Source organism: Emys orbicularis, chromosome 18 (assembly GCF_028017835.1).
Source record: "Emys orbicularis isolate rEmyOrb1 chromosome 18, rEmyOrb1.hap1, whole genome shotgun sequence".
NCBI classification, from domain to species: Eukaryota; Metazoa; Chordata; order Testudines; family Emydidae; genus Emys; species Emys orbicularis.
Window position 1 is genome coordinate 26539896 of NC_088700.1, and position 9992 is coordinate 26549887.

The following is a 9992-nucleotide window of genomic DNA, read 5'->3' on the forward strand; positions in this document are numbered from 1 at the left end:
CAGCTTTTTTCCACTTGGAGCTCATCCCCTTGGTGTGTCAGCCCTGGGGTACCAACACTGCTGGAAATGGAGGTAGCATCATATATGACACACGCCTGGGCTAGACCATCTTGTGCCCAGTGTGAGCATCTTCACAGATCAGCCATGTAATTCCTGGGTGTGTTTGTTTTATTACAACAATCCTAGCCACAGTGAATCAGAACAGCTGGTCCAGAGAATTCTCTAAAAGGCCCAGGGAACAAGAAAGTGACATTTCACTGTTCTGATTGTTTAGTGTTTGAAAATGAGCCCAAAAGAGTTCTCTCTGGGCACACAGACAAATTTTATACACGCCTCAAAATGAGTGAATCCCTATCACCTAAACATGGACTCAGTTTTGCAACTCTCACGATTTTGTCATGAGTCTCATGGTAATGATTGTTTTCCTTAAAGCCCCAGCCCCTGGAGTCAAGTGGAAATGTGATGATTTCAGCCTTCCTTCTTAAAGAAAAAGTACATTTCTAGCCCTTGTGGCTGTGGAGAAAGCTTCAGAATGTGACCCCAGTGCACCCTAAGGGCTCAAAAAGCAGAAGGCAAATAAAAAGAACCCTAATGCTGTTATTTTTATATAATCTTATGATTTTAAAGTTAATCTCTGGATTTTTGGTGAGCCTGACTCATGATTTTTGAGCATTCGGGGTTGGCAATACTGTGGACTCAATCTACATAAAGCCACAAACTAAACCAGTTCACACCTGGTGCTGACAGAATCTGTAGGTGGCAGTTCTAAAGGTACAGCACCCAGTTCCAACATTCACAAGTAAACAGCACATCTCCTTTCTGCTTCTCTGAATTACCTGCTTCCGTCCCAACTGGGAAATCACTGTAACAGACATTTCCCCTTCCCAATTTTCCTGACACTTGTACATTTCTACATACAGTTCACAGCCCTTCAGGTGAGAAAACCCTTTGGGTGGGACTTTCACAGCTGCCTTGGGGGTTTGCACTCTTGGTGCCCATTACTCTAAGCAAAAGTTTTCAGACTCCTTTGGCAGCTTTGAAAACCCCAGATCCCTATAAACACATAGATCACTGAAGGACAATTTCTGCCCTTGAAAGGAAAAAATCTACAGCTGAGCACTTATACTACAATAGAGAGTTCATTGCCTTGTTCCTGTAGCAGGAACACAGGCTGAGCAAATCTAAGGGCTTGGCTACACTTGCAAGTTAGAGCGCATTAAAGCAGCCCAAGGCGCCCTAACTCCTGATGTGTCCACACTGGCAAGGCACTTAGAGCGCCCAGACTCCGCTGCTGGAGCGCCCCTGGTAATCCACCTCCATGAGAAGCATAACGCTTGCTGCGCCCCGGCTGGAGCGCCGTAGCACCAATGTGGACGCCCTGGTCTATTAATGCATTCTGATTGGCCTCCAGAAGTGTACCACAATGCCTGTTCTAGCCACTCTGGTCATCACTTTGAACTCTACTGCCCTGCCCTCAGGTGACCAACTGTCAGACCCACCCTTTAAATTCTCTTGGAATTTTGAAATTCCCCTTCCTGTTTGCTCAGCAAGGCATGGAGTGCTCTCAGTGCATCTTTCCAGGTGACAATGCCTTCACACACCAGGCGATCCCCAGTATGGAGCAATGGTGAGGTGCTGGACCTCATCAGTGTTTGGGGGGGAAGGAAGCTGTCCAGTCCCAGCCACGCTCCAGCCATAGGAATAACTATACCTTTGGGCAGATATCAAGGGACATGATGGAAAGTGCAGGGTTAAAGTGAAGGAGATGTGGAATGCCTACCACAAAGCGTGGGAGGCAAACCGCCGCTTCGGTGCTGCCCCCACGGCCTGCCGTTTCTACAAAGAGCTGGACACAATACTTGGGACCCCACCTCCACTCCAAAGACCACCATGGACACTTCAGAGCCCAGTTCAACAAGGCAGGAGGATGAAAGCGGGAGCGAGGGTGCTGAAGAGGAGGGGGACAGCCTGGCATCCCTAGTTGCATGCAGCCAGGAGCTATTTTCAAGCCAGGAGGAAGGTAGCCAGTCGCAACGGATGGTGCTTGGGGAAGAACAAACAGGAGAGGAGGTGCCCGGTAAGTGGCTTTTATTTTGGGAAGGAAGTTGTTCAGTGCGGGCTCTTGGGGCGAGGAGGGTTAGGGCTGCATGCATGCCTAGATGCAGAATAGGGTGTTGATGTGCTCTCTCACATCGCGGTAATCGGCCTCAGTGATCTCTTCAAAGGTCTCATGCAGAAGCTGGGCAATCTGCTTGCACAGGTTCCTTGGCAGAGCTACTGTGCTCCTTGTCCCAGTAAGGCTAACATGTCCGCGCCACTGTGCCGTGTCGGGCGGGGGGACCATTTTTGCTGCACACAGGCGTGCTGCATTTGGGCCAGGGCAGAAGCCGCATTGTAGTAGAAGACCATCCCTTGCTTCCCAGGTCACCCTCAGCAGCGAGATATCTTCCAGGATGAACTCATCCTGTGGAAAATGTGGGGACAGTGTTCAGTATAGGGGTCCCCTGCAGCTGTTGGTTCTCCCCAAGGCACAGAATCCCAGAGAACAATATGGCCGTGAAACAATCAGTCCCCTTTGCCCCGGTGCTTACTCACCATTTTGGGGCTCCTGTGGATTATGTGCACTCGCTTTGGGACGGGCAATTTCTGCTATTGTGTATGCTGTACCTGTCTTTAAGTATGGCCGAATCATTGCTGTCTGGTGTGAACAATGCTGCCTCTGTTAAGTGTTGCATTTTGGCTTTACAGATGCAACCTTGAGATCCCAGCTGTCCTTGTTATCAATGGCCAAAAGACTCCAAAGAATCAGGAAGCCTCCGTGAAGAAGCAAAGAGAACATGCTGTATGAATTCATGCAGCAGTCCCTTAATGAAAATAAAAAAGTGCAGGAGTAGCGGGAGAGTGAAAGGAGGGTCCACCAGCAGAATGCAGATTGCCGGCACCAAAACATGGAGTGGCTGCTAAGCACCATGGAGTGCCAAACAGACTCGATACAGGTGCTCATAACACTCCAGCTCCCCCCCACCCCGCAGCCCTTGTCTTTCTCTTGTGCCCCCATCTCACCGCCAACCCACTTTCCCCAACATCCGGGTTCTTATCGCCACCAGCTGCCTCCAACACCTGTAGCTTCACCACCCAGCCCTGCAAACTATGACCCTTACCCACTGCACTCAATCCCCATCACCATGCATTTTAGCGAGCCTGAAGTGCAGCATTCATTGCACGGCACTCCAGACAGGAAGGCTGAGTATGATAATGGGACATACGCAAATCTGTGATTGTCCCATTCCCCACCCCACCCCTTTCCCTCCTCCCACACAGCACAGATGTGTCATGCCCTTTCTGTTTCCCAAGCAGTTGTGTTTCTTTTCAATAAATGAATTTTCTTTTCAATACATGAATTTTTTGGCTTTGAAAACATTCTTTATTATTGCATTAAGTAAAAGATACCGTAGCCCAGGAAAGCAACAGGTACTGCAAGTCAGTGCATCATACATAGCAAACAGATTCCTACTAACATTGGAATCACTGTACTTCACTCCCGTGCAGGGTACCAAACATTACTGGTGGCTTTCAGCATCAAATTTCTCCCTCAAGGCATCCCTAATCCTTGTAGCCCCACACTGGGCCCCTCTAATAGCCCTGCTCTCTGGTTGTTCAAATTCAGCCTCCGTGTGTTGAACCTCCGAGGTCCATGCCTGAGTGAAGCTTTCACCCTTCCCTTCACAGATGTTACGGAGGGTACAGCACGCTGATATAACCTTGGGGATGTTGTCATCAGCCAGGTCCAGCTTCCCATACAGACAGCGCCAGTGGCCCTTTAAACGGCCAAAAACACACTCCACAGTCATTCTGCACCAAGTCAGCCTGTTGTTGAACTGCTCCTTGCTGCTGTCAAGGCTTCTTGTGTAGGGTTTCATGAGCCACAGCATTAAAGGTTAAGCTCCAAGGATCACAATAGGCATTTCGACTTCCCCTACGGTGATCTTCTGGTCTGGGAAGAAAGTCCCAGCTTGCAGCTTCCTGAACAGGCCTGTGTTCCAAAAAATGTGTGCATCATGCACCTTTCCGGGCCAGACTGCGTTAATGTCACGGTGATTCACACGCACCTGGAGAACCATAGAGAAATACCCCTTCCAATTTATGTACTCGGAGGCTAGGTGGGGCTGGTGCCAGAATTGGAATATGCGTCCCATCTATTGCTCCTCTTGCAGTTAGGGAAACCCATTTGTGCAAAGCCAGCCACAATGTCACACACGTTACCCAAAGTCACGGTTCTTCTGATCAGGATGTGATTAATGGCCCTGCAAACTTGCATCAACATGATTCCAACTGTCGACTTTCCCACTCCAAACTGGTTAGCAACCAATCGGTAGCTGTCTGGAATTGCCAGCTTCCAGATTGCAATAGCCACCCGCTTCTCCACTGGCAGGGCAGCTCATAATCTCGTGTCCTTGCGCTGCAGAGTGGGGTGGGCTCAGCACACAGTCCCATGAAAGTGGCTTTTCTCATCCAAAAGTTCTGCAGCCACTGTTCGTCATCCCAGACTTGCATGATGATGTGATCCCACCACTCCGTGCTTGTTTCCCAAGCCCAAAAGTGGTGTTCCACTGTGGTGAGCATGTCTGTGAATGCCACAAGCAATTTCGTGTCCTATGCGTTATGCAAGTCGACATCATCATCGGACTCCTCACTGTCAGTTTGTAGCTTAAGGAATAACTTGACTGCAATTTGTGACATGCTGGTGAGACCCATCAGCATATTCCTCAGCAGTCCCCCAGACCAAAAGGGAAGACAGAGTACACAGTACAAAAAATGTTGAAAGATGGCGCCAAAGGTGGATGGAAGCACAGGGACTGCTGGGATCACGGGGCATTGGGACAGGACCCAGAATACCCCGCACCTCCCTGCCCCCTTCCCACAAGCCACAGCGCCAGAATGGGAAGAGGTGCTCTGTGGGATAGCTACCCATAATGCACTGCTCCCAATGCCGCTGCAAGTGCCTCAGATGTGGCCATGCCAATGCACTTGCAGCTGACAGTGGGAAAACACTGCAGCACTTTTCCTGCTGCGGTCTCCGAGGGCTGGTTCTCCTACTCTCCTAGATGTAGAACTGAAGAGCAGAACTGGGCCCTAAGTATCCCCTCACACACATCCCTCCCCACTTTGTGTTATGTTTTTCCTGCAAACAGTCAAGTTATATGTTAGTGCTCCAAGCCCAGCTCACTGAGCCTCACATGGTGTTTCAAACTGAGCCATGCTGATCCCCATGGAATAGTCCAGAATCACATTTGATGGATCACTTAGTGAGATCTGAAGGGGTGAAACCATTTGACATAGCTCAAGTCAGACATGATGAAGCCATAATTTATTCAGTTCCCCATTCATCCTCAGCCTGGTTCCCACTGCCTGAAACTCTCCTGAAAAACACTGAATCAAAACCCCTTAATCCCTGTCTCTCTACTTTTGGTTTTGCTTTTCAGTCTCTCTCTCTCACACACACACACCAAATTCCTGCCTCTTGTTACTTCACCTTTTGCTCTGTGCTCTGTGCTGCCTCCAGAAGCAATAACTGGCCAGGACAATGAGAAAAGCCAGGATCACCCCCAGAGCCAGCAGCCAGGGATTGGCTTGCGGGAAAAACAGCTCTGCAAGCAAAAGTGTTATTGACTTGGGAGCAAATGTGTGCAGAATGAAGGCAGAACACTGCGACAGTGGTGACACCGTGACTAGTTAAAAGAATCTCATGGTGAGATGTGGCTCCTTTGTGTTTTATTATTGAGCTATTAAAAGTCCAGGCTGTATCCTGGTTACTGAACATAATTAATTAACAGGAATGGGGGGTGTTGCGGGTAAGCAGAGGATAGGGTGCAGCTCTATTGTGACCTATCCCCCACTGGCATAAGTTCAAGCAAACCTATGCTGCAGCCAGTGCAGACTGACCCTCAAAATTAGTGAATTGTAACCAGTTTCCTGAGACCCTTGACTCTCCTGTGCTCAGTGGGGCTCAGCCATATGAGAGGATCTGACCCAAAATATTTTAATGAAGGATTTTAATAAAAATAAAACTAGAGCCTGGAAATTCAAAGTAAATAGTTCCTCCAGAGTCCTCTTCCCTGGGCCCTTGAGCGATGGCCAACTACAGGGTGCTAAGCGATTAGTGTGGTGTATTGAAAACTATAAAAATCACCAGCTGTCACTTTAAATCTTGAGGGATCTCCTTGTCCTGCTTGCAGGCTAGGGGTCTCTGAAGGGAGCATCCAGTGTCGGTCCTATGCTTTCAGCTTTCACAGAGAAAGGTGGATTGAGTTCTACCTTGCTGCCTTAGGGAGCAGCCTGCTTTGTGCTCTCTCTAAATTTAGCTGTGGTGTGTTAGAGTTCTGGATTATCAGAAATAAAGCAGTGTTACACTGCAACCTTTCAGGAAGAGTATTTATGTTTTGTTTCTAACTCTGTGTGTGTGCTGTGAACATAACAATCATGTAATACTGAGGCTAATTAGCAGTGCAGCACTTGGAGATCTCAAGTGAATACTGCTTGACAAATGCAACATCCTTATTATTATAGTGATGATATATTCATTCTGTATTGACCAAGTTATTTGGTACATAAAATCTGAACTTTTTTCTAAAAATTAAGTTGCTCTTAGGCAAGATTTCATTTCTGCATATACTGAAGATGATTAGTTAATGGGAAGTGTGTGTTGGGGGAAAGAAGGGGGTAGGGTGAAGCTCTACTATACTATACCTATCTTTCACTGGCATAAGTTCAAGCAGTCTCTAGGCTTCTCTAATTGATCCCAAAGCTGTGGTCAGTGCAGACTAGCTCTTAGAATCAGAGAGTTGTGACCAGTTTCCTGACACCCCCAATTCTCCTGTGCTCAGAAGGGCTTAGTTCACATGACACATGACAGTGTCTGACCCAAAATATATTAATGAAGGATTTTAATAAAAACAAAATGTAAGCCTAGAAATTCAAAGTAAAAACTCACCCAGATTCCTGCTCCCACAACATACATTCACAGGGCAAGCGGGGTGACCCTAGCTGTAGAGCTCGGCGTTTACTGCCTTTTGTGCAATTGAATACAAGTTACAGCCTGAGCTTTAGTTCTGATTTGGGCAAAACTCTCATTTAAGACAATGGGAGTTTTGCCAGAGTCCAAATGTAGTCCTGGACAAGGCCCATTTAGCAGCTCTCACATTGATGTGGTATTTTCAGATGTCAACTAAGTAGCGATGCTCAGGCCATATCCAGGGCACACTCATGCTTGTCAGGAAACATGACTCCAGGAGCCAGATTTTCATAAACACTGAGCACCCAGCAGCTCTCACTGAGAACAAAGGAGAATTCCCTCCCCGACCCCACTGAGAACGGTGCTGGTCACAGCACACACACAGAAGTTAGTTACAAACATAAATGCTCTGGCTGAAAGGTTGCAGCGTAACACAACTTTATTCCTTAGAATCCAGAAACTTAACACACAAAAACCCACGGAGGGGGGAGGGGAGGGGGGGGGAGGGCTGCTCCCTAAGGCAATGGGCACAACTTACCCATCTTCTTTACATAGGCTTGTCTATAGGAACCGTTAGTGCGCAGCAGATTGGAGAGTAAATCCACCTTGCACTAGCTGGCTGTGTGCACCCTGTGGCCGTCCACTGAAAGTTCCCCAGTGCACGTTGATCTGTTAAAGTTCCCCGGTCACGTAGATCTGTTCCCATTTCAAAGCAGGGTAAATGGAAGCACACTACGGAATTGTTAGTGCATGAAGCAGGGGCCACACAGATGGTTAGTGTGCGCCAGACTAGTGAGAGGCAGATTTACACCGCAGTTGGCCACAAACTAACCTGTTCCTGCAGATAAGCCCTGATTTTCTGCTAGCAGTCTTTGCTACAGAGCCCTCTGGCCTGCAAACAGGACCTGGAAACACCCCTCTATTAAAGTGATAGCTTGCAATTCCAACACAGTTCTCACTACACCACCACAACAAAGAAGCGTTCTCTCCCCCAGCCCCACTGAGAAGCATGATGGTTTCTGGGTGCTGAGCTATTATGAAAATCTGGCCAATGGCATCCCAGCCTGCAAGGTGAACACCCTCAGCTCCTGTGTGACATCAAACACAAATGGTGGCAAGAGAAGGCCTCTGAGATCCAGGGTTTCATAGACTAGGATGACACGAGATGCTTCTTTCAAGCAACAAAAGCTATATGTGGGCCAAGTTCCAAAGGCCCAATCCCCTTACATTCCCAGATTGGCTCCACCCTCCTCAAGGACAATTCAAGGACAATTTGGCCTAATGTTTTTGTTGGTTAGAGGAGTCATTTTGCCAGCTACAAAATGCATTTCTTTTCTGTTGAATTGCTAGAATTTCCTTGTTTTCATCAAACCAATCTTGGTGCCGATGAGTGGAATATCTTATGCTTTCAGCACATGCCCCGTGAATGGTATTTTTAAGTTAAGGCTACACCTGTCCCCTTCTTGTCTCTCTGGCAGCACCTTCAGGGGTCAGACCTCCTGCTTTTACTGCAATTCTCCCATGCATAGACCAGGCCCTGTGAATCAATTACTATAAGCCTGTGGGTGCCAGACACCAGCCAAATTAATTGTTTGGCCCCAGATGTGCACAAAAAAGTTGTAATAACCACAACATGTTAATATCACCAGACTTATCACCATGTCTCTCATTAACCCCTTGCTCTACTGACTTCAAATTTAGCCCACTAACGCCAGGGCCGGTCCACAACATTTTGGCACCTGAGGCGGGGCGCTCAAATGACGCCCCCATACCCCCTCTCTTGGGCCAAAACTTTGAAAGGTCTCAATTCTGCCTTCTTCCTGTTCTACTCCGCTCATGGTACTGCTCTGCTACCTACCCCAATAAAGGAGAACTAACAACTTAAAATGCCTTTTTCAAAAATGTTAAGTAATACTTAACTTTCAAGTATCAGAGGGGTAGCCATGTTAATCTGGATCTGTAAAAAGCGACAAAGAGTCCTGTGGCACCTTATAGACTAACAGACGTATTGGAGCATAAGCTTTCGTGGGTGAATACTCACTTCGTCAGATGCATGTAGTGGAAATTTCCAGAGGCAGGTATAAATATGCAGGCAACTTAACTTTCAAATGCCTGAACAGCAAATGTAACTTTTCTTGTCTGCATAATAAACACTGGCATTTTTATCAGTTTGAATAATCAAAGTGGTGCTGGGCGGCAGTGCCGTAACAAGGGCGAGGCGAGTGAGGCACTTGCCTCAGGCGTCCAAAGCTGAGGGGCCCAGAAAAGCCCTGGAGCGTCCCTGATGGATGAAAGTTGCTGCACGTCGGGGGGGGGGGGGGGGGAGGCACACACGTGCTTCGCAGCCCTCCCCTCCCCGGCACCCACCTGGAGGAGACACCGAGGGTGCTTCCGGTGGAAGACAGACAGGATCATCTGCAGCCAGTGGACCTCACTCACCTGAGCAGCTGCTGGGGCTTCGGTGAGTGTTTGACCCTGTGATCCATTCCTCCCCCCCCCGCCATTCCTGCAAACTGGGCAAGGGGCAGACCCATCCCCCACCCCCAGTGCGGCTATGGCGAGGGGCAGCAGGGGAGGAAGGAAGCCACATGTAATGGCAGTCCCCTCCCCCCCAGCACCCACCACCCCCTCTCCGGCCCCCAAACTCTGTTCCAGAGCCTGCACCCAGCCCTCCGCACTCCCTCCCAGAGCCTGCACCCCTCCACCCATCCTGCACCCCCACCCTGTGCCCCAGCCCGGAGCCTGCACCCAGCACCCAAACTCCATCCCAGAGCCTGCACCCCAGAGCCCAACCTCTCAACTGTCCTACACCCCAATCCCCTGCCCCAACCCAGGGCCTGCACCCCAGACCTTCTCCACCCACCCAAACTCCCTCGCAGAGCCTTAGGCAGCTGGGAGGCAGGGGGGCCTCTTAGTGTTCTGTGCACCACCAAAATTTCTACAAACCTGCCGCCCCTGATACTTGGAGGGGGGTGAGGAG